We start from the raw sequence: 25512 nt of genomic DNA, 5'->3' as shown, positions 1-25512 counted from the left end.
TCCTAATATAAAACCATCCTCATATAGTCATCTAATCTTTGGCAAAGCAGACAAAAACATACGCTGGGGAAAAGAATCCCTTTTCAATAAATGGTGCTAGGAAAACTGGATAGCCATTTGTAGAACGATGAAGCAGGACCCACACCTTTCACCTCTCACAAAAATTAACTCACGCTGGATAACAGACTTAAACTTAAGGTGAGAAACTATTAGAACTCTAGAGGAAAATGTTGGAAACACTCTCCTAGACATTGGCCTAGGCAAAGAATTTATGAAGAAGACCCCAAAGGCAATCACAGCAGCAACAAAAATAAATAAATGGGACATGATCAAACTAACTTAACTCCAGTGAGAATGGCCTTTATCAAAAAGTCCCCAAACAATAAATGCTGGCATGGATGTAAAGTGAGTGGAACACTCCTACATTGCTGGTGGGACTTCAAACTAGTTCAACCTCTGTGGAAAGCAATATGGAGCTATCTTAAAGTGATACAAGTGGATCTACCATTTGATCCAGTAATCTCATTATTGGGCATCTACCCAAAAGATCCAATGACACTCTACAAAAAAGACACCTGCACTCGAATGTTTATAGCAGCACAATTCATAATTTTAAGGCTGTGGAAACAGCCCAAGTGCCCATCAATCCAAGAATGGATTAATAAATTGTGGCATATGTATACCATGGAGTACTATTCAGCTCTAAGAAACAATGGTGATATAGCACATCTTATATTTTCCTGGTTAGAGCTGGAACCCATACTACTAAGTGAAGTATCCCAAGAATGGAAAAACAAGCACCACATATACCCACCAGCAAACTGTTATTAACTGAGCAGCACCTAAGTGGACACATAGGAATTACAGTAATATGGCATTGGGCAGGTGGGAGGGGGGCAGGTGTATACATACATAATGAGTGAGATGTGCACCATCTTGGGGATGGTCACACTTGAAACTCAGACTTGTGGGGGAAGGGGGGAAAGGACATTTTTTGAAACCTTAAAATTTGTACCCCCATAATATGACAAAATAATAATAATAATATACAAAAAAACCCCACATTGTTCTCTTAAAAGCTGATAGATAGAGTTAAGGGAAGTGAGATTACCCAAATAGTTGAATTCTACAAAGCCCCAGATAGAGTAGTCCCCAAAAATATAATTAATTCTCACAACTTGTTACACAAATTGTCACTTCCTTTGGGCCTCAGCATAATCCTACTGAGCATGATTTTTATATCATCACATCTACTCAAGATATTCTCCACACATGTATCCATTTTGTCTTGTAAACACTTACCAGAATAGCATCCATAACTCATTGTTCAAAGGAACAGAAGACCAATTGGATTTACTAAAACATGGCTGGGTGGTAACATTTGCCTTGGTGGAAAAATACCAAAGGAAACTCTTTCTCAGTAGTCCTTATCTAGGAGGATAGGAATAGGACCATAATTCAATATTAGAAATAAAACTTTTGTGGGGATGGCTCAAATATACTGTTTCTTGGTGGAGACATATGGATGATACCACCACAAAAACATGTTACAATGGCCCTAGCTAACTGGCTCATTAACCTGGGCCAAACGAGCTAATGAGCCACATGGGTACTACTTTCGGTGGACCCAAGTCCCTCCATAATGATGGTAACCTCTTGGCTAAGAAACAACCTCAACATTATCTCAGAGAAACTCCATTTGAGACTGAGCAATGCCCCCTGGGAACCAAAGAGAGGAGAGGGAAGCACCCAGGAAAGTGCAGCAGCACAGGACCTTGGATGCCAGATGCTGACTGGGACTATTTGGGCACCATGTGGGGACACCCAGGACATTAAGTTCAGATGACTGAGACAGCACAGCTCCCTCATAGGACGCAAGGGTTGCCACAAGCATAGAAGACCATTGCTCTCAGGGCTTTGGGAGCATCAGGCCCATGGGTGGGAGATAGTGCCACCTCTCCGCAGCTGGCTCCTGAAGATTCAAGCCTTCTCAAGAGTCCCCAAGTGGCCTCCTCCTTGCCTCTAGGCATATGAGCGCTTCAGGATCACTAGACAGGATCCTAGACTCGACAAATAGACTCAGACGCACATTGCCTTGATCTTCCTCGAGGAAACATTTTCCCCTGAGACAACCTGGACTAGGGTGGCTTAGAAGGGCATGAACCCTCCATGAATCAGATTCCCAAAGAGCATTCCCAGGAAGGAGAGTGGAGTGCAGGGACAACTTCGCCATGGATTTCCAAGTGGAAAGTGCTTAGAGATCTAAAGAGAAAAATTGGTTCACCCATGGCTCCACGGGTCATGGCTCAAGTCCCAAGCAATACACTCGCCTGTAATACGGACTGCCTTGGGGCCAACAGTGCAGAAGAGGTATGGAAAATACATGATGGGGGCAGCACAAGCTCACCTAGGATCAATGTAACTTCCAACATGCCCTACAAATGGGGAATGCTCCCCATGAAACCCAGGCCATACAAAGAAATAGAGGCGCTCATGGCTCAAACCCAAGCCGTGCACTCACCTGGGATCCTGACTGCCTTGGGCCCAGCCTGGGCAGCACGGCTCCCTGAAAGACACGACGGGGGCAGCACGAGCTCAGCACGCGGCCAGGGTGCTGCAAACATGCCCTGCCGCTGGACAATGGTCCCCCTGACGCCCAGCGCACACAAGGAGCTTGCGGTGCTCACTGCGCAGGGCATTCAACGGCTCGGGTCCCCCGGGATGACCTGCAGGGCCTCCAGTCTCCGGCTGAAGAGACCGATGGCCCCGCACGGGAGAGCTGCAGGCCAACGTCCCCTTCCAAAACGCTCCCCTAGGCTGGGCCTCAGCGTAATCCTATTGAGCATGATTTTTAAGTCATCACCTCTCTTCAGACCATATGAGGTTCTCATCATCGACCCTGCCCAGGGCGGCCCCTCCCCATGCACACACGCCCTAGGACCCGGAGCAGCTCACCACAGGGCCATCTCGGAGAACAGGGGGCCACGGAGCACACGAGTTGCGGCACAGGGCAAGCTGCGCTCCGCTTGGACCACCACTGCGCCGATCGCGCTCGTTCTGAGGGAACTCTCTCCGGCGACGCTAGCTGCCTTGGAATGTGGACGACAGTCGGTCCCCGTGGAGTCGCATTCCTCTCGGGAATCGGTGGCCGGCTTACCCATGCATTGCCCACAGGGACCTGAGGGGGCATCCCGACCGGGGAATGCTTGCGGAGTCTGGGGGTCGCTTGCCCCTCCCATCGCATTGGGGTCCAGAACACGCGAGGCGCACCGCCCGCTGGGCTTGGGCCAGGCGACGCGCTTCCCGCCCTACAGCAGGTCAAGGGCCTCCCACTTCTCCTTCCTGCCAGGATGCACCCAAGGACCCGGGTACGGCCACCGTACCCGGTCAACTGGACCTGAACCCCACTCACTCGTGACCCAGGGCCCGGGTCAGGAAGCCGCGTGCAGCCCCATGCCCGCCAGGCCCACCCCCCAATCCTTTACAGGGACCTCAGAAGCCCAGGCCTCCATGCGCCCACCATGAGCTTCTCATGGCCATGAGAAGTCAAGGGCTGTGCACCCGAGGCCGGGCCTGTCCACCTCCTCTTTGCTTGGGCTGGAGGCTCAGCTCCCTGCCACAGCCCCGATAGGGAGCCCGGGACCACGCGGGCCTGTCGTGGCAGCCGTCCTCGCGGCCACTCCTTTCTGGGAGCCCCTGTCCCTCCCTAACTGCAAGCGAACCCTGGGCTCGGAAACAAAAGGGGTACCCTCTGAGGACGACGTCCTCAAGGATCGTCCCCCTCAAGTAGGGAGGAGCGAAGGGTCCACTTCGCCATGCGCCTGCCAGAGGGAAGCGCCCTTGGACTAAGGCGGAGCCTTGGACAACCCATTGCTTCTCAGGTCCTGGCTCCAGCCCCAGTAGGTCCACTCACCTGGGATCCTGAGACTGCCTTGGGGCCAACCTGGGCAGCACGGCTCCCTGAAAGACACGACGGGGGCCATACGAGCTCAGCACGCAGCCACTGGGCCGCAAACATGCCCTGAGGCTGCAGAAGGGTCCACCTCACACCCAGCGCACCCAAGGCGCTTGGGGTGCTCACTGCGCAGGGCATGCAATGGCTCGGGTCCCCCGGCATGGCCTCCAGGGCCTGCAGTCTCAGGCTGAAGAGACCGATGGCCCCGCACGGGAGAGCTGCAGGCCAACGTCCTCTTCCAAAACGCTCCCCTAGGCTGGGCCTCAGCGTAATCCTATTGAGCATGATTTTTAAGTCATCACCTCTCTTCAGACCATATGAGGTTCTCATCATCGACCCAGCCCCGGGCGGCCCGTCCCCATGCCCACATGCCCTTGGACCGGGAGAAGCTCACCACAAGGTCCATCCGGGAGACGAGGGAGCCACGAAGGACAGGAGTTTCGGCACAGGGCGAGCTCTGCTCCGCTTTCAGCACCACTGCGCCTTCCACGCCGGTTCTGAGGGAACTCTCTCTCCGGGGACGGTATCCGCCCGCAAATGTGGAAGACGGGGTCGGTCCCAAGGCAGTCACATTCCTCTGGGGAAGCGGCGGCTGGCTTACCATGCATTTCCTCCAGGGACCTGAGGGAGGATCCCGACCGTGGAATGCTTGCAGAGTTTGGGGGTCCCCTCCTCCACCCATTGCATTTGGGGGCCAGAACACGCAAGGCGGACCGCTGGCTGGGCTTGGGCCAGGCAACGCGGGTCACGCTTTACGGCAGGTCAAGGGCCTCCCACTTCTCCTCTCTGCCAGGATGCACCCCAGGACCCGGGTCCGGCCACCGTGCCCTGTCAACTGGACGTGAACCCCACTCGCTCACGACCCAGGGTCCGCAACACGAAGCCACGTGCACCCCCATGCCTGCCAGTCCCTTCCCCCAACCCTTCGCAGGGAACCTCAGAAGCCCAGGCCTCCATGCGCCCACCCCACGGACACGGGGAAGCCCAAGGCTGCGGACCCCGGGCCGGGCCCGTCCGCCTCCTCTTTGTCTTGGCTCAAGCATCAGCGCCCAGTCACAGCCCCGATAGGGAGCCTAGGACCACGTGGGCGTGTCGTGGCAGGGGTCCACACGGCCACTCCTTTCTGGGAGCCCATGTCCCTCCCTAACTGCAAGGGAAGTCTGCGCTCAGAAACAGAATGGGGATCCTCCGAGGACGGCGTCCTCGAGGACCGTCCCCCTCAAGGACAGAGGAGCACCGGGTCCACTGCGCCATGCGCGTGCCACCGGGAAGCGCTCTTGGCCCAAAGCGCACGCAGCCTCGGACAACTCATTGCTTCTCCGGCGCTCATGGCTCAAGACCCCAGCCGTGCACTCACCTGGGATCCTGACTGCCTTGGGGCCAGCCTGGGCAGCACGGCTCCCTGAAAGACACGACGGGGGCAGCACGAGCTCAGCACGCGGCCAGGGTGCTGCAAACATGCCCTGCCGCTGGACAATGGTCCCCCTGACGCCCAGCGCACACAAGGAGCTTGGGGTGCTCACTGCGCAGGGCATGCACCGGCTCGGGTCCCCCGGGATGGCCTGCAGGGCCTCCAGTCTCCGGCTGAAGAGACCGATGGCCCCGCACGGGAGAGCTGCAGGCCAACGTCCCCTTCCAAAACGCTCCCCTAGGCTGGGCCTCAGCGTAATCCTATTGAGCATGATTTTTAAGTCATCACCTCTCTTCAGACCATATGAGGTTCTCATCATCGACCCTGCCCAGGGCGGCCCCTCCCCATGCACACACGCCCTAGGACCCGGAGCAGCTCACCACAGGGCCATCTCGGAGAACAGGGGGCCACGGAGCACACGAGTTGCGGCACAGGGCAAGCTGCGCTCCGCTTGGACCACCACTGCGCCGATCGCGCTCGTTCTGAGGGAACTCTCTCCGGCGACGCTAGCTGCCTTGGAATGTGGACGACAGTCGGTCCCCGAGGAGTCGCATTCCTCTCGGGAATCGGTGGCCGGCTTACCCATGCATTGCCCACAGGGACCTGAGGGGGCATCCCGACCGGGGAATGCTTGCGGAGTCTGGGGGTCGCTTGCCCCTCCCATCGCATTGGGGTCCAGAACACGCGAGGCGCACCGCCCGCTGGGCTTGGGCCAGGCGACGCGCTTCCCGCCCTACAGCAGGTCAAGGGCCTCCCACTTCTCCTTCCTGCCAGGATGCACCCAAGGACCCGGGTACGGCCACCGTACCCGGTCAACTGGACCTGAACCCCACTCACTCGTGACCCAGGGCCCGGGTCAGGAAGCCGCGTGCAGCCCCATGCCCGCCAGGCCCACCCCCCAATCCTTTACAGGGACCTCAGAAGCCCAGGCCTCCATGCGCCCACCATGAGCTTCTCATGGCCATGAGAAGTCAAGGGCTGTGCACCCGAGGCCGGGCCTGTCCACCTCCTCTTTGCTTGGGCTGGAGGCTCAGCTCCCTGCCACAGCCCCGATAGGGAGCCCGGGACCACGCGGGCCTGTCGTGGCAGCCGTCCTCGCGGCCACTCCTTTCTGGGAGCCCCTGTCCCTCCCTAACTGCAAGCGAACCCTGGGCTCGGAAACAAAAGGGGTACCCTCTGAGGGCGACGTCCTCAAGGATCGTCCCCCTCAAGTAGGGAGGAGCGAAGGGTCCACTTCGCCATGCGCCTGCCAGAGGGAAGCGCCCTTGGACTAAGGCGGAGCCTTGGACAACCCATTGCTTCTCAGGTCCTGGCTCCAGCCCCAGTAGGTCCACTCACCTGGGATCCTGAGACTGCCTTGGGGCCAACCTGGGCAGCACGGCTCCCTGAAAGACACGACGGGGGCCATACGAGCTCAGCACGCAGCCACTGGGCCGCAAACATGCCCTGAGGCTGCAGAAGGGTCCACCTCACACCCAGCGCACCCAAGGCGCTTGGGGTGCTCACTGCGCAGGGCATGCAATGGCTCGGGTCCCCCGGCATGGCCTCCAGGGCCTGCAGCCTCAGGCTGAAGAGACCGATGGCCCCGCACGGGAGAGCTGCAGGCCAACGTCCTCTTCCAAAACGCTCCCCTAGGCTGGGCCTCAGCGTAATCCTATTGAGCATGATTTTTAAGTCATCACCTCTCTTCAGACCATATGAGGTTCTCATCATCGACCCAGCCCCGGGCGGCCCGTCCCCATGCCCACATGCCCTTGGACCGGGAGAAGCTCACCACAAGGTCCATCCGGGAGACGAGGGAGCCACGAAGGACAGGAGTTTCGGCACAGGGCGAGCTCTGCTCCGCTTTCAGCACCACTGCGCCTTCCACGCCGGTTCTGAGGGAACTCTCTCTCCGGGGACGGTATCCGCCCGCAAATGTGGAAGACGGGGTCGGTCCCAAGGCAGTCACATTCCTCTGGGGAAGCGGCGGCTGGCTTACCATGCATTTCCTCCAGGGACCTGAGGGAGGATCCCGACCGTGGAATGCTTGCAGAGTTTGGGGGTCCCCTCCTCCACCCATTGCATTTGGGGGCCAGAACACGCAAGGCGGACCGCTGGCTGGGCTTGGGCCAGGCAACGCGGGTCACGCTTTACGGCAGGTCAAGGGCCTCCCACTTCTCCTCTCTGCCAGGATGCACCCCAGGACCCGGGTCCGGCCACCGTGCCCTGTCAACTGGACGTGAACCCCACTCGCTCACGACCCAGGGTCCGCAACACGAAGCCACGTGCACCCCCATGCCTGCCAGTCCCTTCCCCCAACCCTTCGCAGGGAACCTCAGAAGCCCAGGCCTCCATGCGCCCACCCCACGGACACGGGGAAGCCCAAGGCTGCGGACCCCGGGCCGGGCCCGTCCGCCTCCTCTTTGTCTTGGCTCAAGCATCAGCGCCCAGTCACAGCCCCGATAGGGAGCCTAGGACCACGTGGGCGTGTCGTGGCAGGGGTCCACACGGCCACTCCTTTCTGGGAGCCCATGTCCCTCCCTAACTGCAAGGGAAGTCTGCGCTCAGAAACAGAATGGGGATCCTCCGAGGACGGCGTCCTCGAGGACCGTCCCCCTCAAGGACAGAGGAGCACCGGGTCCACTGCGCCATGCGCGTGCCACCGGGAAGCGCTCTTGGCCCAAAGCGCACGCAGCCTCGGACAACTCATTGCTTCTCCGGCGCTCATGGCTCAAGACCCCAGCCGTGCACTCACCTGGGATCCTGACTGCCTTGGGGCCAGCCTGGGCAGCACGGCTCCCTGAAAGACACGACGGGGGCAGCACGAGCTCAGCACGCGGCCAGGGTGCTGCAAACATGCCCTGCCGCTGGACAATGGTCCCCCTGACGCCCAGCGCACACAAGGAGCTTGGGGTGCTCACTGCGCAGGGCATGCACCGGCTCGGGTCCCCCGGGATGGCCTGCAGGGCCTCCAGTCTCCGGCTGAAGAGACCGATGGCCCCGCACGGGAGAGCTGCAGGCCAACGTCCCCTTCCAAAACGCTCCCCTAGGCTGGGCCTCAGCGTAATCCTATTGAGCATGATTTTTAAGTCATCACCTCTCTTCAGACCATATGAGGTTCTCATCATCGACCCTGCCCAGGGCGGCCCCTCCCCATGCACACACGCCCTAGGACCCGGAGCAGCTCACCACAGGGCCATCTCGGAGAACAGGGGGCCACGGAGCACACGAGTTGCGGCACAGGGCAAGCTGCGCTCCGCTTGGACCACCACTGCGCCGATCGCGCTCGTTCTGAGGGAACTCTCTCCGGCGACGCTAGCTGCCTTGGAATGTGGACGACAGTCGGTCCCCGAGGAGTCGCATTCCTCTCGGGAATCGGTGGCCGGCTTACCCATGCATTGCCCACAGGGACCTGAGGGGGCATCCCGACCGGGGAATGCTTGCGGAGTCTGGGGGTCGCTTGCCCCTCCCATCGCATTGGGGTCCAGAACACGCGAGGCGCACCGCCCGCTGGGCTTGGGCCAGGCGACGCGCTTCCCGCCCTACAGCAGGTCAAGGGCCTCCCACTTCTCCTTCCTGCCAGGATGCACCCAAGGACCCGGGTACGGCCACCGTACCCGGTCAACTGGACCTGAACCCCACTCACTCGTGACCCAGGGCCCGGGTCAGGAAGCCGCGTGCAGCCCCATGCCCGCCAGGCCCACCCCCCAATCCTTTACAGGGACCTCAGAAGCCCAGGCCTCCATGCGCCCACCATGAGCTTCTCATGGCCATGAGAAGTCAAGGGCTGTGCACCCGAGGCCGGGCCTGTCCACCTCCTCTTTGCTTGGGCTGGAGGCTCAGCTCCCTGCCACAGCCCCGATAGGGAGCCCGGGACCACGCGGGCCTGTCGTGGCAGCCGTCCTCGCGGCCACTCCTTTCTGGGAGCCCCTGTCCCTCCCTAACTGCAAGCGAACCCTGGGCTCGGAAACAAAAGGGGTACCCTCTGAGGACGACGTCCTCAAGGATCGTCCCCCTCAAGTAGGGAGGAGCGAAGGGTCCACTTCGCCATGCGCCTGCCAGAGGGAAGCGCCCTTGGACTAAGGCGGAGCCTTGGACAACCCATTGCTTCTCAGGTCCTGGCTCCAGCCCCAGTAGGTCCACTCACCTGGGATCCTGAGACTGCCTTGGGGCCAACCTGGGCAGCACGGCTCCCTGAAAGACACGACGGGGGCCATACGAGCTCAGCACGCAGCCACTGGGCCGCAAACATGCCCTGAGGCTGCAGAAGGGTCCACCTCACACCCAGCGCACCCAAGGCGCTTGGGGTGCTCACTGCGCAGGGCATGCAATGGCTCGGGTCCCCCGGCATGGCCTCCAGGGCCTGCAGCCTCAGGCTGAAGAGACCGATGGCCCCGCACGGGAGAGCTGCAGGCCAACGTCCTCTTCCAAAACGCTCCCCTAGGCTGGGCCTCAGCGTAATCCTATTGAGCATGATTTTTAAGTCATCACCTCTCTTCAGACCATATGAGGTTCTCATCATCGACCCAGCCCCGGGCGGCCCGTCCCCATGCCCACATGCCCTTGGACCGGGAGAAGCTCACCACAAGGTCCATCCGGGAGACGAGGGAGCCACGAAGGACAGGAGTTTCGGCACAGGGCGAGCTCTGCTCCGCTTTCAGCACCACTGCGCCTTCCACGCCGGTTCTGAGGGAACTCTCTCTCCGGGGACGGTATCCGCCCGCAAATGTGGAAGACGGGGTCGGTCCCAAGGCAGTCACATTCCTCTGGGGAAGCGGCGGCTGGCTTACCATGCATTTCCTCCAGGGACCTGAGGGAGGATCCCGACCGTGGAATGCTTGCAGAGTTTGGGGGTCCCCTCCTCCACCCATTGCATTTGGGGGCCAGAACACGCAAGGCGGACCGCTGGCTGGGCTTGGGCCAGGCAACGCGGGTCACGCTTTACGGCAGGTCAAGGGCCTCCCACTTCTCCTCTCTGCCAGGATGCACCCCAGGACCCGGGTCCGGCCACCGTGCCCTGTCAACTGGACGTGAACCCCACTCGCTCACGACCCAGGGTCCGCAACACGAAGCCACGTGCACCCCCATGCCTGCCAGTCCCTTCCCCCAACCCTTCGCAGGGAACCTCAGAAGCCCAGGCCTCCATGCGCCCACCCCACGGACACGGGGAAGCCCAAGGCTGCGGACCCCGGGCCGGGCCCGTCCGCCTCCTCTTTGTCTTGGCTCAAGCATCAGCGCCCAGTCACAGCCCCGATAGGGAGCCTAGGACCACGTGGGCGTGTCGTGGCAGGGGTCCACACGGCCACTCCTTTCTGGGAGCCCATGTCCCTCCCTAACTGCAAGGGAAGTCTGCGCTCAGAAACAGAATGGGGATCCTCCGAGGACGGCGTCCTCGAGGACCGTCCCCCTCAAGGACAGAGGAGCACCGGGTCCACTGCGCCATGCGCGTGCCACCGGGAAGCGCTCTTGGCCCAAAGCGCACGCAGCCTCGGACAACTCATTGCTTCTCCGGCGCTCATGGCTCAAGACCCCAGCCGTGCACTCACCTGGGATCCTGACTGCCTTGGGGCCAGCCTGGGCAGCACGGCTCCCTGAAAGACACGACGGGGGCAGCACGAGCTCAGCACGCGGCCAGGGTGCTGCAAACATGCCCTGCCGCTGGACAATGGTCCCCCTGACGCCCAGCGCACACAAGGAGCTTGGGGTGCTCACTGCGCAGGGCATGCACCGGCTCGGGTCCCCCGGGATGGCCTGCAGGGCCTCCAGTCTCCGGCTGAAGAGACCGATGGCCCCGCACGGGAGAGCTGCAGGCCAACGTCCCCTTCCAAAACGCTCCCCTAGGCTGGGCCTCAGCGTAATCCTATTGAGCATGATTTTTAAGTCATCACCTCTCTTCAGACCATATGAGGTTCTCATCATCGACCCTGCCCAGGGCGGCCCCTCCCCATGCACACACGCCCTAGGACCCGGAGCAGCTCACCACAGGGCCATCTCGGAGAACAGGGGGCCACGGAGCACACGAGTTGCGGCACAGGGCAAGCTGCGCTCCGCTTGGACCACCACTGCGCCGATCGCGCTCGTTCTGAGGGAACTCTCTCCGGCGACGCTAGCTGCCTTGGAATGTGGACGACAGTCGGTCCCCGAGGAGTCGCATTCCTCTCGGGAATCGGTGGCCGGCTTACCCATGCATTGCCCACAGGGACCTGAGGGGGCATCCCGACCGGGGAATGCTTGCGGAGTCTGGGGGTCGCTTGCCCCTCCCATCGCATTGGGGTCCAGAACACGCGAGGCGCACCGCCCGCTGGGCTTGGGCCAGGCGACGCGCTTCCCGCCCTACAGCAGGTCAAGGGCCTCCCACTTCTCCTTCCTGCCAGGATGCACCCAAGGACCCGGGTACGGCCACCGTACCCGGTCAACTGGACCTGAACCCCACTCACTCGTGACCCAGGGCCCGGGTCAGGAAGCCGCGTGCAGCCCCATGCCCGCCAGGCCCACCCCCCAATCCTTTACAGGGACCTCAGAAGCCCAGGCCTCCATGCGCCCACCATGAGCTTCTCATGGCCATGAGAAGTCAAGGGCTGTGCACCCGAGGCCGGGCCTGTCCACCTCCTCTTTGCTTGGGCTGGAGGCTCAGCTCCCTGCCACAGCCCCGATAGGGAGCCCGGGACCACGCGGGCCTGTCGTGGCAGCCGTCCTCGCGGCCACTCCTTTCTGGGAGCCCCTGTCCCTCCCTAACTGCAAGCGAACCCTGGGCTCGGAAACAAAAGGGGTACCCTCTGAGGGCGACGTCCTCAAGGATCGTCCCCCTCAAGTAGGGAGGAGCGAAGGGTCCACTTCGCCATGCGCCTGCCAGAGGGAAGCGCCCTTGGACTAAGGCGGAGCCTTGGACAACCCATTGCTTCTCAGGTCCTGGCTCCAGCCCCAGTAGGTCCACTCACCTGGGATCCTGAGACTGCCTTGGGGCCAACCTGGGCAGCACGGCTCCCTGAAAGACACGACGGGGGCCATACGAGCTCAGCACGCAGCCACTGGGCCGCAAACATGCCCTGAGGCTGCAGAAGGGTCCACCTCACACCCAGCGCACCCAAGGCGCTTGGGGTGCTCACTGCGCAGGGCATGCAATGGCTCGGGTCCCCCGGCATGGCCTCCAGGGCCTGCAGCCTCAGGCTGAAGAGACCGATGGCCCCGCACGGGAGAGCTGCAGGCCAACGTCCTCTTCCAAAACGCTCCCCTAGGCTGGGCCTCAGCGTAATCCTATTGAGCATGATTTTTAAGTCATCACCTCTCTTCAGACCATATGAGGTTCTCATCATCGACCCAGCCCCGGGCGGCCCGTCCCCATGCCCACATGCCCTTGGACCGGGAGAAGCTCACCACAAGGTCCATCCGGGAGACGAGGGAGCCACGAAGGACAGGAGTTTCGGCACAGGGCGAGCTCTGCTCCGCTTTCAGCACCACTGCGCCTTCCACGCCGGTTCTGAGGGAACTCTCTCTCCGGGGACGGTATCCGCCCGCAAATGTGGAAGACGGGGTCGGTCCCAAGGCAGTCACATTCCTCTGGGGAAGCGGCGGCTGGCTTACCATGCATTTCCTCCAGGGACCTGAGGGAGGATCCCGACCGTGGAATGCTTGCAGAGTTTGGGGGTCCCCTCCTCCACCCATTGCATTTGGGGGCCAGAACACGCAAGGCGGACCGCTGGCTGGGCTTGGGCCAGGCAACGCGGGTCACGCTTTACGGCAGGTCAAGGGCCTCCCACTTCTCCTCTCTGCCAGGATGCACCCCAGGACCCGGGTCCGGCCACCGTGCCCTGTCAACTGGACGTGAACCCCACTCGCTCACGACCCAGGGTCCGCAACACGAAGCCACGTGCACCCCCATGCCTGCCAGTCCCTTCCCCCAACCCTTCGCAGGGAACCTCAGAAGCCCAGGCCTCCATGCGCCCACCCCACGGACACGGGGAAGCCCAAGGCTGCGGACCCCGGGCCGGGCCCGTCCGCCTCCTCTTTGTCTTGGCTCAAGCATCAGCGCCCAGTCACAGCCCCGATAGGGAGCCTAGGACCACGTGGGCGTGTCGTGGCAGGGGTCCACACGGCCACTCCTTTCTGGGAGCCCATGTCCCTCCCTAACTGCAAGGGAAGTCTGCGCTCAGAAACAGAATGGGGATCCTCCGAGGACGGCGTCCTCGAGGACCGTCCCCCTCAAGGACAGAGGAGCACCGGGTCCACTGCGCCATGCGCGTGCCACCGGGAAGCGCTCTTGGCCCAAAGCGCACGCAGCCTCGGACAACTCATTGCTTCTCCGGCGCTCATGGCTCAAGACCCCAGCCGTGCACTCACCTGGGATCCTGACTGCCTTGGGGCCAGCCTGGGCAGCACGGCTCCCTGAAAGACACGACGGGGGCAGCACGAGCTCAGCACGCGGCCAGGGTGCTGCAAACATGCCCTGCCGCTGGACAATGGTCCCCCTGACGCCCAGCGCACACAAGGAGCTTGGGGTGCTCACTGCGCAGGGCATGCACCGGCTCGGGTCCCCCGGGATGGCCTGCAGGGCCTCCAGTCTCCGGCTGAAGAGACCGATGGCCCCGCACGGGAGAGCTGCAGGCCAACGTCCCCTTCCAAAACGCTCCCCTAGGCTGGGCCTCAGCGTAATCCTATTGAGCATGATTTTTAAGTCATCACCTCTCTTCAGACCATATGAGGTTCTCATCATCGACCCTGCCCAGGGCGGCCCCTCCCCATGCACACACGCCCTAGGACCCGGAGCAGCTCACCACAGGGCCATCTCGGAGAACAGGGGGCCACGGAGCACACGAGTTGCGGCACAGGGCAAGCTGCGCTCCGCTTGGACCACCACTGCGCCGATCGCGCTCGTTCTGAGGGAACTCTCTCCGGCGACGCTAGCTGCCTTGGAATGTGGACGACAGTCGGTCCCCGAGGAGTCGCATTCCTCTCGGGAATCGGTGGCCGGCTTACCCATGCATTGCCCACAGGGACCTGAGGGGGCATCCCGACCGGGGAATGCTTGCGGAGTCTGGGGGTCGCTTGCCCCTCCCATCGCATTGGGGTCCAGAACACGCGAGGCGCACCGCCCGCTGGGCTTGGGCCAGGCGACGCGCTTCCCGCCCTACAGCAGGTCAAGGGCCTCCCACTTCTCCTTCCTGCCAGGATGCACCCAAGGACCCGGGTACGGCCACCGTACCCGGTCAACTGGACCTGAACCCCACTCACTCGTGACCCAGGGCCCGGGTCAGGAAGCCGCGTGCAGCCCCATGCCCGCCAGGCCCACCCCCCAATCCTTTACAGGGACCTCAGAAGCCCAGGCCTCCATGCGCCCACCATGAGCTTCTCATGGCCATGAGAAGTCAAGGGCTGTGCACCCGAGGCCGGGCCTGTCCACCTCCTCTTTGCTTGGGCTGGAGGCTCAGCTCCCTGCCACAGCCCCGATAGGGAGCCCGGGACCACGCGGGCCTGTCGTGGCAGCCGTCCTTGCGGCCACTCCTTTCTGGGAGCCCCTGTCCCTCCCTAACTGCAAGCGAACCCTGGGCTCGGAAACAAAAGGGGTACCCTCTGAGGACGACGTCCTCAAGGATCGTCCCCCTCAAGTAGGGAGGAGCGAAGGGTCCACTTCGCCATGCGCCTGCCAGAGGGAAGCGCCCTTGGACTAAGGCGGAGCCTTGGACAACCCATTGCTTCTCAGGTCCTGGCTCCAGCCCCAGTAGGTCCACTCACCTGGGATCCTGAGACTGCCTTGGGGCCAACCTGGGCAGCACGGCTCCCTGAAAGACACGACGGGGGCCATACGAGCTCAGCACGCAGCCACTGGGCCGCAAACATGCCCTGAGGCTGCAGAAGGGTCCACCTCACACCCAGCGCACCCAAGGCGCTTGGGGTGCTCACTGCGCAGGGCATGCAATGGCTCGGGTCCCCCGGCATGGCCTCCAGGGCCTGCAGCCTCAGGCTGAAGAGACCGATGGCCCCGCACGGGAGAGCTGCAGGCCAACGTCCTCTTCCAAAACGCTCCCCTAGGCTGGGCCTCAGCGTAATCCTATTGAGCATGATTTTTAAGTCATCACCTCTCTTCAGACCATATGAGGTTCTCATCATCGACCCAGCCCCGGGCGGCCCGTCCCCATGCCCACATGCCCTTGGACCGGGAGAAGCTCACCACAAGGTCCATCCGGGAGACGAGGGAGCCACGAAGGACAGGAGTTTCGGCACAGGGCGAGCTCTGCTCCGCTTTCAGCACCACTGCGCCTTCCACGCCGGTTCTGAGGGAACTCTCTCTCCGGGGACGGTATCCGCCCGCAAATGTGGAAGACGGGGTCGGTCCCAAGGCAGTCACATTCCTCTGGGGAAGCGGCGGCTGGCTTACCATGCATTTCCTCCAGGGACCTGAGGGAGGATCCCGACCGTGGAATGCTTGCAGAGTTTGGGGGTCCCCTCCTCCACCCATTGCATTTGGGGGCCAGAACACGCAAGGCGGACCGCTGGCTGGGCTTGGGCCAGGCAACGCGGGTCACGCTTTACGGCAGGTCAAGGGCCTCCCACTTCTCCTCTCTGCCAGGATGCACCCCAGGACCCGGGTCCGGCCACCGTGCCCTGTCAACTGGACGTGAACCCCACTCGCTCACGACCCAGGGTCCGCAACACGAAGCCACGTGCACCCCCATGCCTGCCAGTCCCTTCCCCCAACCCTTCGCAGGGAACCTCAGAAGCCCAGGCCTCCATGCGCCCACCCCACGGACACGGGGAAGCCCAAGGCTGCGGACCCCGGGCCGGGCCTGTCCGCCTCCTCTTTGTCTTGGCTCAAGCATCAGCGCCCAGTCACAGCCCCGATAGGGAGCCTAGGACCACGTGGGCGTGTCGTGGCAGGGGTCCACACGGCCACTCCTTTCTGGGAGCCCATGTCCCTCCCTAACTGCAAGGGAAGTCTGCGCTCAGAAACAGAATGGGGATCCTCCGAGGACGGCGTCCTCGAGGAACGTCCCCCTCAAGGACAGAGGAGCACCGGGTCCACTGCGCCATGCGCGTGCCACCGGGAAGCGCTCTTGGCCCAAAGCGCACGCAGCCTCGGACAACTCATTGCTTCTCCGGCGCTCATGGCTCAAGACCCCAGCCGTGCACTCACCTGGGATCCTGACTGCCTTGGGGCCAGCCTGGGCAGCACGGCTCCCTGAAAGACACGACGGGGGCAGCACGAGCTCAGCACGCGGCCAGGGTGCTGCAAACATGCCCTGCCGCTGGACAATGGTCCCCCTGACGCCCAGCGCACACAAGGAGCTTGGGGTGCTCACTGCGCAGGGCATGCACCGGCTCGGGTCCCCCGGGATGGCCTGCAGGGCCTCCAGTCTCCGGCTGAAGAGACCGATGGCCCCGCACGGGAGAGCTGCAGGCCAACGTCCCCTTCCAAAACGCTCCCCTAGGCTGGGCCTCAGCGTAATCCTATTGAGCATGATTTTTAAGTCATCACCTCTCTTCAGACCATATGAGGTTCTCATCATCGACCCTGCCCAGGGCGGCCCCTCCCCATGCACACACGCCCTAGGACCCGGAGCAGCTCACCACAGGGCCATCTCGGAGAACAGGGGGCCACGGAGCACACGAGTTGCGGCACAGGGCAAGCTGTGCTCCGCTTGGACCACCACTGCGCCGATCGCGCTCGTTCTGAGGGAACTCTCTCCGGCGACGCTAGCTGCCTTGGAATGTGGACGACAGTCGGTCCCCGAGGAGTCGCATTCCTCTCGGGAATCGGTGGCCGGCTTACCCATGCATTGCCCACAGGGACCTGAGGGGGCATCCCGACCGGGGAATGCTTGCGGAGTCTGGGGGTCGCTTGCCCCTCCCATCGCATTGGGGTCCAGAACACGCGAGGCGCACCGCCCGCTGGGCTTGGGCCAGGCGACGCGCTTCCCGCCCTACAGCAGGTCAAGGGCCTCCCACTTCTCCTTCCTGCCAGGATGCACCCAAGGACCCGGGTACGGCCACCGTACCCGGTCAACTGGACCTGAACCCCACTCACTCGTGACCCAGGGCCCGGGTCAGGAAGCCGCGTGCAGCCCCATGCCCGCCAGGCCCACCCCCCAATCCTTTACAGGGACCTCAGAAGCCCAGGCCTCCATGCGCCCACCATGAGCTTCTCATGGCCATGAGAAGTCAAGGGCTGTGCACCCGAGGCCGGGCCTGTCCACCTCCTCTTTGCTTGGGCTGGAGGCTCAGCTCCCTGCCACAGCCCCGATAGGGAGCCCGGGACCACGCGGGCCTGTCGTGGCAGCCGTCCTCGCGGCCACTCCTTTCTGGGAGCCCCTGTCCCTCCCTAACTGCAAGCGAACTCTGGGCTCGGAAACAAAAGGGGTACCCTCTGAGGACGACGTCCTCAAGGATCGTCCCCCTCAAGTAGGGAGGAGCGAAGGGTCCACTTCGCCATGCGCCTGCCAGAGGGAAGCGCCCTTGGACTAAGGCGGAGCCTTGGACAACCCATTGCTTCTCAGGTCCTGGCTCCAGCCCCAGTAGGTCCACTCACCTGGGATCCTGAGACTGCCTTGGGGCCAACCTGGGCAGCACGGCTCCCTGAAAGACACGACGGGGGCCATACGAGCTCAGCACGCAGCCACTGGGCCGCAAACATGCCCTGAGGCTGCAGAAGGGTCCACCTCACACCCAGCGCACCCAAGGCGCTTGGGGTGCTCACTGCGCAGGGCATGCAATGGCTCGGGTCCCCCGGCATGGCCTCCAGGGCCTGCAGTCTCAGGCTGAAGAGACCGATGGCCCCGCACGGGAGAGCTGCAGGCCAACGTCCCCTTCCAAAACGCTCCCCTAGGCTGGGCCTCAGCGTAATCCTATTGAGCATGATTTTTAAGTCATCACCTCTCTTCAGACCATATGAGGTTCTCATCATCGACCCAGCCCCGGGCGGCCCGTCCCCATGCCCACATGCCCTTGGACCGGGAGAAGCTCACCACAAGGTCCATCCGGGAGACGAGGGAGCCACGAAGGACAGGAGTTTCGGCACAGGGCGAGCTCTGCTCCGCTTTCAGCACCACTGCGCCTTCCACGCCGGTTCTGAGGGAACTCTCTCTCCGGGGACGGTATCCGCCCGCAAATGTGGAAGACGGGGTCGGTCCCAAGGCAGTCACATTCCTCTGGGGAAGCGGCGGCTGGCTTACCATGCATTTCCTCCAGGGACCTGAGGGAGGATCCCGACCGTGGAATGCTTGCAGAGTTTGGGGGTCCCCTCCTCCACCCATTGCATTTGGGGGCCAGAACACGCAAGGCGGACCGCTGGCTGGGCTTGGGCCAGGCAACGCGGGTCACGCTTTACGGCAGGTCAAGGGCCTCCCACTTCTCCTCTCTGCCAGGATGCACCCCAGGACCCGGGTCCGGCCACCGTGCCCTGTCAACTGGACGTGAACCCCACTCGCTCACGACCCAGGGTCCGCAACACGAAGCCACGTGCACCCCCATGCCTGCCAGTCCCTTCCCCCAACCCTTCGCAGGGAACCTCAGAAGCCCAGGCCTCCATGCGCCCACCCCACGGACACGGGGAAGCCCAAGGCTGCGGACCCCGGGCCGGGCCTGTCCGCCTCCTCTTTGTCTTGGCTCAAGCATCAGCGCCCAGTCACAGCCCCGATAGGGAGCCTAGGACCACGTGGGCGTGTCGTGGCAGGGGTCCACACGGCCACTCCTTTCTGGGAGCCCATGTCCCTCCCTAACTGCAAGGGAAGTCTGCGCTCAGAAACAGAATGGGGATCCTCCGAGGACGGCGTCCTCGAGGAACGTCCCCCTCAAGGACAGAGGAGCACCGGGTCCACTGCGCCATGCGCGTGCCACCGGGAAGCGCTCTTGGCCCAAAGCGCACGCAGCCTCGGACAACTCATTGCTTCTCCGGCGCTCATGGCTCAAGACCCCAGCCGTGCACTCACCTGGGATCCTGACTGCCTTGGGGCCAGCCTGGGCAGCACGGCTCCCTGAAAGACACGACGGGGGCAGCACGAGCTCAGCACGCGGCCAGGGTGCTGCAAACATGCCCTGCCGCTGGACAATGGTCCCCCTGACGCCCAGCGCACACAAGGAGCTTGGGGTGCTCACTGCGCAGGGCATGCACCGGCTCGGGTCCCCCGGGATGGCCTGCAGGGCCTCCAGTCTCCGGCTGAAGAGACCGATGGCCCCGCACGGGAGAGCTGCAGGCCAACGTCCCCTTCCAAAACGCTCCCCTAGGCTGGGCCTCAGCGTAATCCTATTGAGCATGATTTTTAAGTCATCACCTCTCTTCAGACCATATGAGGTTCTCATCATCGACCCTGCCCAGGGCGGCCCCTCCCCATGCACACACGCCCTAGGACCCGGAGCAGCTCACCACAGGGCCATCTCGGAGAACAGGGGGCCACGGAGCACACGAGTTGCGGCACAGGGCAAGCTGCGCTCCGCTTGGACCACCACTGCGCCGATCGCGCTCGTTCTGAGGGAACTCTCTCCGGCGACGCTAGCTGCCTTGGAATGTGGACGACAGTCGGTCCCCGAGGAGTCGCATTCCTCTCGGGAATCGGTGGCCGGCTTACCCATGCATTGCCCACAGGGACCTGAGGGGGCATCCCGACCGGGGAATGCTTGCGGAGTCTGGGGGTCGCTTGCCCCTCCCATCGCATTGGGGTCCAGAACACGCGAGGCGCACCGCCCGCTGGGCTTGGGCCAGGCGACGCGCTTCCCGCCCTACAGCAGGTCAAGGGCCTCCCACTTCTCCTTCCTGCCAGGATGCACCCAAGGACCCGGGTACGGCCACCGTACCCGGTCAACTGGACCTGAACCCCACTCACTCGTGACCCAGGGCCCGGGTCAGGAAGCCGCGTGCAGCCCCATGCCCGCCAGGCCCACCCCCCAATCCTTTACAGGGACCTCAGAAGCCCAGGCCTCCATGCGCCCACCATGAGCTTCTCATGGCCATGAGAAGTCAAGGGCTGTGCACCCGAGGCCGGGCCTGTCCACCTCCTCTTTGCTTGGGCTGGAGGCTCAGCTCCCTGCCACAGCCCCGATAGGGAGCCCGGGACCACGCGGGCCTGTCGTGGCAGCCGTCCTCGCGGCCACTCCTTTCTGGGAGCCCCTGTCCCTCCCTAACTGCAAGCGAACTCTGGGCTCGGAAACAAAAGGGGTACCCTCTGAGGACGACGTCCTCAAGGATCGTCCCCCTCAAGTAGGGAGGAGCGAAGGGTCCACTTCGCCATGCGCCTGCCAGAGGGAAGCGCCCTTGGACTAAGGCGGAGCCTTGGACAACCCATTGCTTCTCAGGTCCTGGCTCCAGCCCCAGTAGGTCCACTCACCTGGGATCCTGAGACTGCCTTGGGGCCAACCTGGGCAGCACGGCTCCCTGAAAGACACGACGGGGGCCATACGAGCTCAGCACGCAGCCACTGGGCCGCAAACATGCCCTGAGGCTGCAGAAGGGTCCACCTCACACCCAGCGCACCCAAGGCGCTTGGGGTGCTCACTGCGCAGGGCATGCAATGGCTCGGGTCCCCCGGCATGGCCTCCAGGGCCTGCAGTCTCAGGCTGAAGAGACCGATGGCCCCGCACGGGAGAGCTGCAGGCCAACGTCCTCTTCCAAAACGCTCCCCTAGGCTGGGCCTCAGCGTAATCCTATTGAGCATGATTTTTAAGTCATCACCTCTCTTCAGACCATATGAGGTTCTCATCATCGACCCAGCCCCGGGCGGCCCGTCCCCATGCCCACATGCCCTTGGACCGGGAGAAGCTCACCACAAGGTCCATCCGGGAGACGAGGGAGCCACGAAGGACAGGAGTTTCGGCACAGGGCGAGCTCTGCTCCGCTTTCAGCACCACTGCGCCTTCCACGCCGGTTCTGAGGGAACTCTCTCTCCGGGGACGGTATCCGCCCGCAAATGTGGAAGACGGGGTCGGTCCCAAGGCAGTCACATTCCTCTGGGGAAGCGGCGGCTGGCTTACCATGCATTTCCTCCAGGGACCTGAGGGAGGATCCCGACCGTGGAATGCTTGCAGAGTTTGGGGGTCCCCTCCTCCACCCATTGCATTTGGGGGCCAGAACACGCAAGGCGGACCGCTGGCTGGGCTTGGGCCAGGCAACGCGGGTCACGCTTTACGGCAGGTCAAGGGCCTCCCACTTCTCCTCTCTGCCAGGATGCACCCCAGGACCCGGGTCCGGCCACCGTGCCCTGTCAACTGGACGTGAACCCCACTCGCTCACGACCCAGGGTCCGCAACACGAAGCCACGTGCACCCCCATGCCTGCCAGTCCCTTCCCCCAACCCTTCGCAGGGAACCTCAGAAGCCCAGGCCTCCATGCGCCCACCCCACGGACACGGGGAAGCCCAAGGCTGCGGACCCCGGGCCGGGCCCGTCCGCCTCCTCTTTGTCTTGGCTCAAGCATCAGCGCCCAGTCACAGCCCCGATAGGGAGCCTAGGACCACGTGGGCGTGTCGTGGCAGGGGTCCACACGGCCACTCCTTTCTGGGAGCCCATGTCCCTCCCTAACTGCAAGGGAAGTCTGCGCTCAGAAACAGAATGGGGATCCTCCGAGGACGGCGTCCTCGAGGACCGTCCCCCTCAAGGACAGAGGAGCACCGGGTCCACTGCGCCATGCGCGTGCCACCGGGAAGCGCTCTTGGCCCAAAGCGCACGCAGCCTCGGACAACTCATTGCTTCTCCGGCGCTCATGGCTCAAGACCCCAGCCGTGCACTCACCTGGGATCCTGACTGCCTTGGGGCCAGCCTGGGCAGCACGGCTCCCTGAAAGACACGACGGGGGCAGCACGAGCTCAGCACGCGGCCAGGGTGCTGCAAACATGCCCTGCCGCTGGACAATGGTCCCCCTGACGCCCAGCGCACACAAGGAGCTTGGGGTGCTCACTGCGCAGGGCATGCACCGGCTCGGGTCCCCCGGGATGGCCTGCAGGGCCTCCAGTCTCCGGCTGAAGAGACCGATGGCCCCGCACGGGAGAGCTGCAGGCCAACGTCCCCTTCCAAAACGCTCCCCTAGGCTGGGCCTCAGCGTAATCCTATTGAGCATGATTTTTAAGTCATCACCTCTCTTCAGACCATATGAGGTTCTCATCATCGACCCTGCCCAGGGCGGCCCCTCCCCATGCACACACGCCCTAGGACCCGGAGCAGCTCACCACAGGGCCATCTCGGAGAACAGGGGGCCACGGAGCACACGAGTTGCGGCACAGGGCAAGCTGCGCTCCGCTTGGACCACCACTGCGCCGATCGCGCTCGTTCTGAGGGAACTCTCTCCGGCGACGCTAGCTGCCTTGGAATGTGGACGACAGTCGGTCCCCGAGGAGTCGCATTCCTCTCGGGAATCGGTGGCCGGCTTACCCATGCATTGCCCACAGGGACCTGAGGGGGCATCCCGACCGGGGAATGCTTGCGGAGTCTGGGGGTCGCTTGCCCCTCCCATCGCATTGGGGTCCAGAACACGCGAGGCGCACCGCCCGCTGGGCTTGGGCCAGGCGACGCGCTTCCCGCCCTACAGCAGGTCAAGGGCCTCCCACTTCTCCTTCCTGCCAGGATGCACCCAAGGACCCGGGTACGGCCACCGTACCCGGTCAACTGGACCTGAACCCCACTCACTCGTGACCCAGGGCCCGGGTCAGGAAGCCGCGTGCAGCCCCATGCCCGCCAGGCCCACCCCCCAATCCTTTACAGGGACCTCAGAAGCCCAGGCCTCCATGCGCCCACCATGAGCTTCTCATGGCCATGAGAAGTCAAGGGCTGTGCACCCGAGGCCGGGCCTGTCCACCTCCTCTTTGCTTGGGCTGGAGGCTCAGCTCCCTGCCACAGCCCCGATAGGGAGCCCGGGACCACGCGGGCCTGTCGTGGCAGCCGTCCTCGCGGCCACTCCTTTCTGGGAGCCCCTGTCCCTCCCTAACTGCAAGCGAACCCTGGGCTCGGAAACAAAAGGGGTACCCTCTGAGGACGACGTCCTCAAGGATCGTCCCCCTCAAGTAGGGAGGAGCGAAGGGTCCACTTCGCCATGCGCCTGCCAGAGGGAAGCGCCCTTGGACTAAGGCGGAGCCTTGGACAACCCATTGCTTCTCAGGTCCTGGCTCCAGCCCCAGTAGGTCCACTCACCTGGGATCCTGAGACTGCCTTGGGGCCAACCTGGGCAGCACGGCTCCCTGAAAGACACGACGGGGGCCATACGAGCTCAGCACGCAGCCACTGGGCCGCAAACATGCCCTGAGGCTGCAGAAGGGTCCACCTCACACCCAGCGCACCCAAGGCGCTTGGGGTGCTCACTGCGCAGGGCATGCAATGGCTCGGGTCCCCCGGCATGGCCTCCAGGGCCTGCAGCCTCAGGCTGAAGAGACCGATGGCCCCGCACGGGAGAGCTGCAGGCCAACGTCCTCTTCCAAAACGCTCCCCTAGGCTGGGCCTCAGCGTAATCCTATTGAGCATGATTTTTAAGTCATCACCTCTCTTCAGACCATATGAGGTTCTCATCATCGACCCAGCCCCGGGCGGCCCGTCCCCATGCCCACATGCCCTTGGACCGGGAGAAGCTCACCACAAGGTCCATCCGGGAGACGAGGGAGCCACGAAGGACAGGAGTTTCGGCACAGGGCGAGCTCTGCTCCGCTTTCAGCACCACTGCGCCTTCCACGCCGGTTCTGAGGGAACTCTCTCTCCGGGGACGGTATCCGCCCGCAAATGTGGAAGACGGGGTCGGTCCCAAGGCAGTCACATTCCTCTGGGGAAGCGGCGGCTGGCTTACCATGCATTTCCTCCAGGGACCTGAGGGAGGATCCCGACCGTGGAATGCTTGCAGAGTTTGGGGGTCCCCTCCTCCACCCATTGCATTTGGGGGCCAGAACACGCAAGGCGGACCGCTGGCTGGGCTTGGGCCAGGCAACGCGGGTCACGCTTTACGGCAGGTCAAGGGCCTCCCACTTCTCCTCTCTGCCAGGATGCACCCCAGGACCCGGGTCCGGCCACCGTGCCCTGTCAACTGGACGTGAACCCCACTCGCTCACGACCCAGGGTCCGCAACACGAAGCCACGTGCACCCCCATGCCTGCCAGTCCCTTCCCCCAACCCTTCGCAGGGAACCTCAGAAGCCCAGGCCTCCATGCGCCCACCCCACGGACACGGGGAAGCCCAAGGCTGCGGACCCCGGGCCGGGCCCGTCCGCCTCCTCTTTGTCTTGGCTCAAGCATCAGCGCCCAGTCACAGCCCCGATAGGGAGCCTAGGACCACGTGGGCGTGTCGTGGCAGGGGTCCACACGGCCACTCCTTTCTGGGAGCCCATGTCCCTCCCTAACTGCAAGGGAAGTCTGCGCTCAGAAACAGAATGGGGATCCTCCGAGGACGGCGTCCTCGAGGACCGTCCCCCTCAAGGACAGAGGAGCACCGGGTCCACTGCGCCATGCGCGTGCCACCGGGAAGCGCTCTTGGCCCAAAGCGCACGCAGCCTCGGACAACTCATTGCTTCTCCGGCGCTCATGGCTCAAGACCCCAGCCGTGCACTCACCTGGGATCCTGACTGCCTTGGGGCCAGCCTGGGCAGCACGGCTCCCTGAAAGACACGACGGGGGCAGCACGAGCTCAGCACGCGGCCAGGGTGCTGCAAACATGCCCTGCCGCTGGACAATGGTCCCCCTGACGCCCAGCGCACACAAGGAGCTTGGGGTGCTCACTGCGCAGGGCATGCACCGGCTCGGGTCCCCCGGGATGGCCTGCAGGGCCTCCAGTCTCCGGCTGAAGAGACCGATGGCCCCGCACGGGAGAGCTGCAGGCCAACGTCCCCTTCCAAAACGCTCCCCTAGGCTGGGCCTCAGCGTAATCCTATTGAGCATGATTTTTAAGTCATCACCTCTCTTCAGACCATATGAGGTTCTCATCATCGACCCTGCCCAGGGCGGCCCCTCCCCATGCACACACGCCCTAGGACCCGGAGCAGCTCACCACAGGGCCATCTCGGAGAACAGGGGGCCACGGAGCACACGAGTTGCGGCACAGGGCAAGCTGCGCTCCGCTTGGACCACCACTGCGCCGATCGCGCTCGTTCTGAGGGAACTCTCTCCGGGGACGCTAGCTGCCTTGGAATGTGGACGACAGTCGGTCCCCGAGGAGTCGCATTCCTCTCGGGAATCGGTGGCCGGCTTACCCATGCATTGCCCACAGGGACCTGAGG

The 25512-nt window shown here is 63.1% G+C and overlaps 1 protein-coding gene, 17 non-coding genes and 1 pseudogene across 20 annotated transcripts in view; all 19 read right to left on the bottom strand.

Annotated features, from left to right (window-relative positions):
• Positions 1 to 2581, bottom strand: part of LOC105868796 (uncharacterized) — a 253234-nt gene extending 250653 nt beyond the window's left edge. For 2 of the 3 annotated variants that reach the window (XM_076004848.1, XM_076004872.1), the window contains exon 1: positions 1303 to 2514. The gene's annotated coding sequence lies outside the window, so the exon portion shown is untranslated. The other variant, XM_076004850.1, reaches the window with a different exon arrangement.
• On the bottom strand, positions 1205 to 1280 carry LOC142872172 (uncharacterized; annotated as a pseudogene).
• A 238-nt stretch (positions 2582 to 2819) lies between the features above and the next one.
• On the bottom strand, positions 2820 to 2900 carry LOC142872158 (small nucleolar RNA SNORD115). The gene has a single exon (XR_012920399.1). It is a non-coding gene; the product is annotated as a small nucleolar RNA SNORD115 (small nucleolar RNA).
• Positions 2901 to 4213: 1313 nt separating this feature from the next.
• On the bottom strand, positions 4214 to 4294 carry LOC142872157 (small nucleolar RNA SNORD115). The gene has a single exon (XR_012920398.1). It is a non-coding gene; the product is annotated as a small nucleolar RNA SNORD115 (small nucleolar RNA).
• Positions 4295 to 5610: 1316 nt separating this feature from the next.
• Positions 5611 to 5691, bottom strand: LOC142872156 (small nucleolar RNA SNORD115). The gene has a single exon (XR_012920397.1). It is a non-coding gene; the product is annotated as a small nucleolar RNA SNORD115 (small nucleolar RNA).
• Positions 5692 to 7004: 1313 nt separating this feature from the next.
• On the bottom strand, positions 7005 to 7085 carry LOC142872155 (small nucleolar RNA SNORD115). Its single transcript, XR_012920396.1, has one exon. It is a non-coding gene; the product is annotated as a small nucleolar RNA SNORD115 (small nucleolar RNA).
• Positions 7086 to 8401: 1316 nt separating this feature from the next.
• LOC142872154 (small nucleolar RNA SNORD115) lies at positions 8402 to 8482 on the bottom strand. Its single transcript, XR_012920395.1, has one exon. It is a non-coding gene; the product is annotated as a small nucleolar RNA SNORD115 (small nucleolar RNA).
• A 1313-nt stretch (positions 8483 to 9795) lies between these two features.
• Positions 9796 to 9876, bottom strand: LOC142872153 (small nucleolar RNA SNORD115). Its single transcript, XR_012920394.1, has one exon. It is a non-coding gene; the product is annotated as a small nucleolar RNA SNORD115 (small nucleolar RNA).
• Positions 9877 to 11192: 1316 nt separating this feature from the next.
• LOC142872152 (small nucleolar RNA SNORD115) lies at positions 11193 to 11273 on the bottom strand. Its single transcript, XR_012920393.1, has one exon. It is a non-coding gene; the product is annotated as a small nucleolar RNA SNORD115 (small nucleolar RNA).
• Positions 11274 to 12586: 1313 nt separating this feature from the next.
• LOC142872151 (small nucleolar RNA SNORD115) lies at positions 12587 to 12667 on the bottom strand. Its single transcript, XR_012920392.1, has one exon. It is a non-coding gene; the product is annotated as a small nucleolar RNA SNORD115 (small nucleolar RNA).
• Positions 12668 to 13983: 1316 nt separating this feature from the next.
• Positions 13984 to 14064, bottom strand: LOC142872150 (small nucleolar RNA SNORD115). Its single transcript, XR_012920391.1, has one exon. It is a non-coding gene; the product is annotated as a small nucleolar RNA SNORD115 (small nucleolar RNA).
• Positions 14065 to 15377: 1313 nt separating this feature from the next.
• Positions 15378 to 15458, bottom strand: LOC142872149 (small nucleolar RNA SNORD115). Its single transcript, XR_012920390.1, has one exon. It is a non-coding gene; the product is annotated as a small nucleolar RNA SNORD115 (small nucleolar RNA).
• A 1316-nt stretch (positions 15459 to 16774) lies between these two features.
• Positions 16775 to 16855, bottom strand: LOC142872147 (small nucleolar RNA SNORD115). Its single transcript, XR_012920388.1, has one exon. It is a non-coding gene; the product is annotated as a small nucleolar RNA SNORD115 (small nucleolar RNA).
• Positions 16856 to 18168: 1313 nt separating this feature from the next.
• LOC142872146 (small nucleolar RNA SNORD115) lies at positions 18169 to 18249 on the bottom strand. The gene has a single exon (XR_012920387.1). It is a non-coding gene; the product is annotated as a small nucleolar RNA SNORD115 (small nucleolar RNA).
• A 1316-nt stretch (positions 18250 to 19565) lies between these two features.
• LOC142872145 (small nucleolar RNA SNORD115) lies at positions 19566 to 19646 on the bottom strand. The gene has a single exon (XR_012920386.1). It is a non-coding gene; the product is annotated as a small nucleolar RNA SNORD115 (small nucleolar RNA).
• Positions 19647 to 20959: 1313 nt separating this feature from the next.
• Positions 20960 to 21040, bottom strand: LOC142872144 (small nucleolar RNA SNORD115). Its single transcript, XR_012920385.1, has one exon. It is a non-coding gene; the product is annotated as a small nucleolar RNA SNORD115 (small nucleolar RNA).
• A 1316-nt stretch (positions 21041 to 22356) lies between these two features.
• LOC142872143 (small nucleolar RNA SNORD115) lies at positions 22357 to 22437 on the bottom strand. Its single transcript, XR_012920384.1, has one exon. It is a non-coding gene; the product is annotated as a small nucleolar RNA SNORD115 (small nucleolar RNA).
• A 1313-nt stretch (positions 22438 to 23750) lies between these two features.
• LOC142872142 (small nucleolar RNA SNORD115) lies at positions 23751 to 23831 on the bottom strand. The gene has a single exon (XR_012920383.1). It is a non-coding gene; the product is annotated as a small nucleolar RNA SNORD115 (small nucleolar RNA).
• Positions 23832 to 25147: 1316 nt separating this feature from the next.
• On the bottom strand, positions 25148 to 25228 carry LOC142872141 (small nucleolar RNA SNORD115). Its single transcript, XR_012920382.1, has one exon. It is a non-coding gene; the product is annotated as a small nucleolar RNA SNORD115 (small nucleolar RNA).
• Positions 25229 to 25512: the final 284 nt, after the last annotated feature.

The sequence above is a fragment of the Microcebus murinus genome, chromosome 7 (assembly GCF_040939455.1).
Source record: "Microcebus murinus isolate Inina chromosome 7, M.murinus_Inina_mat1.0, whole genome shotgun sequence".
NCBI classification, from domain to species: domain Eukaryota; kingdom Metazoa; phylum Chordata; class Mammalia; order Primates; family Cheirogaleidae; genus Microcebus; species Microcebus murinus.
Note: the sequence above shows the minus strand (reverse complement) of the source record. Positions and strands in the feature narration are given on the sequence as shown.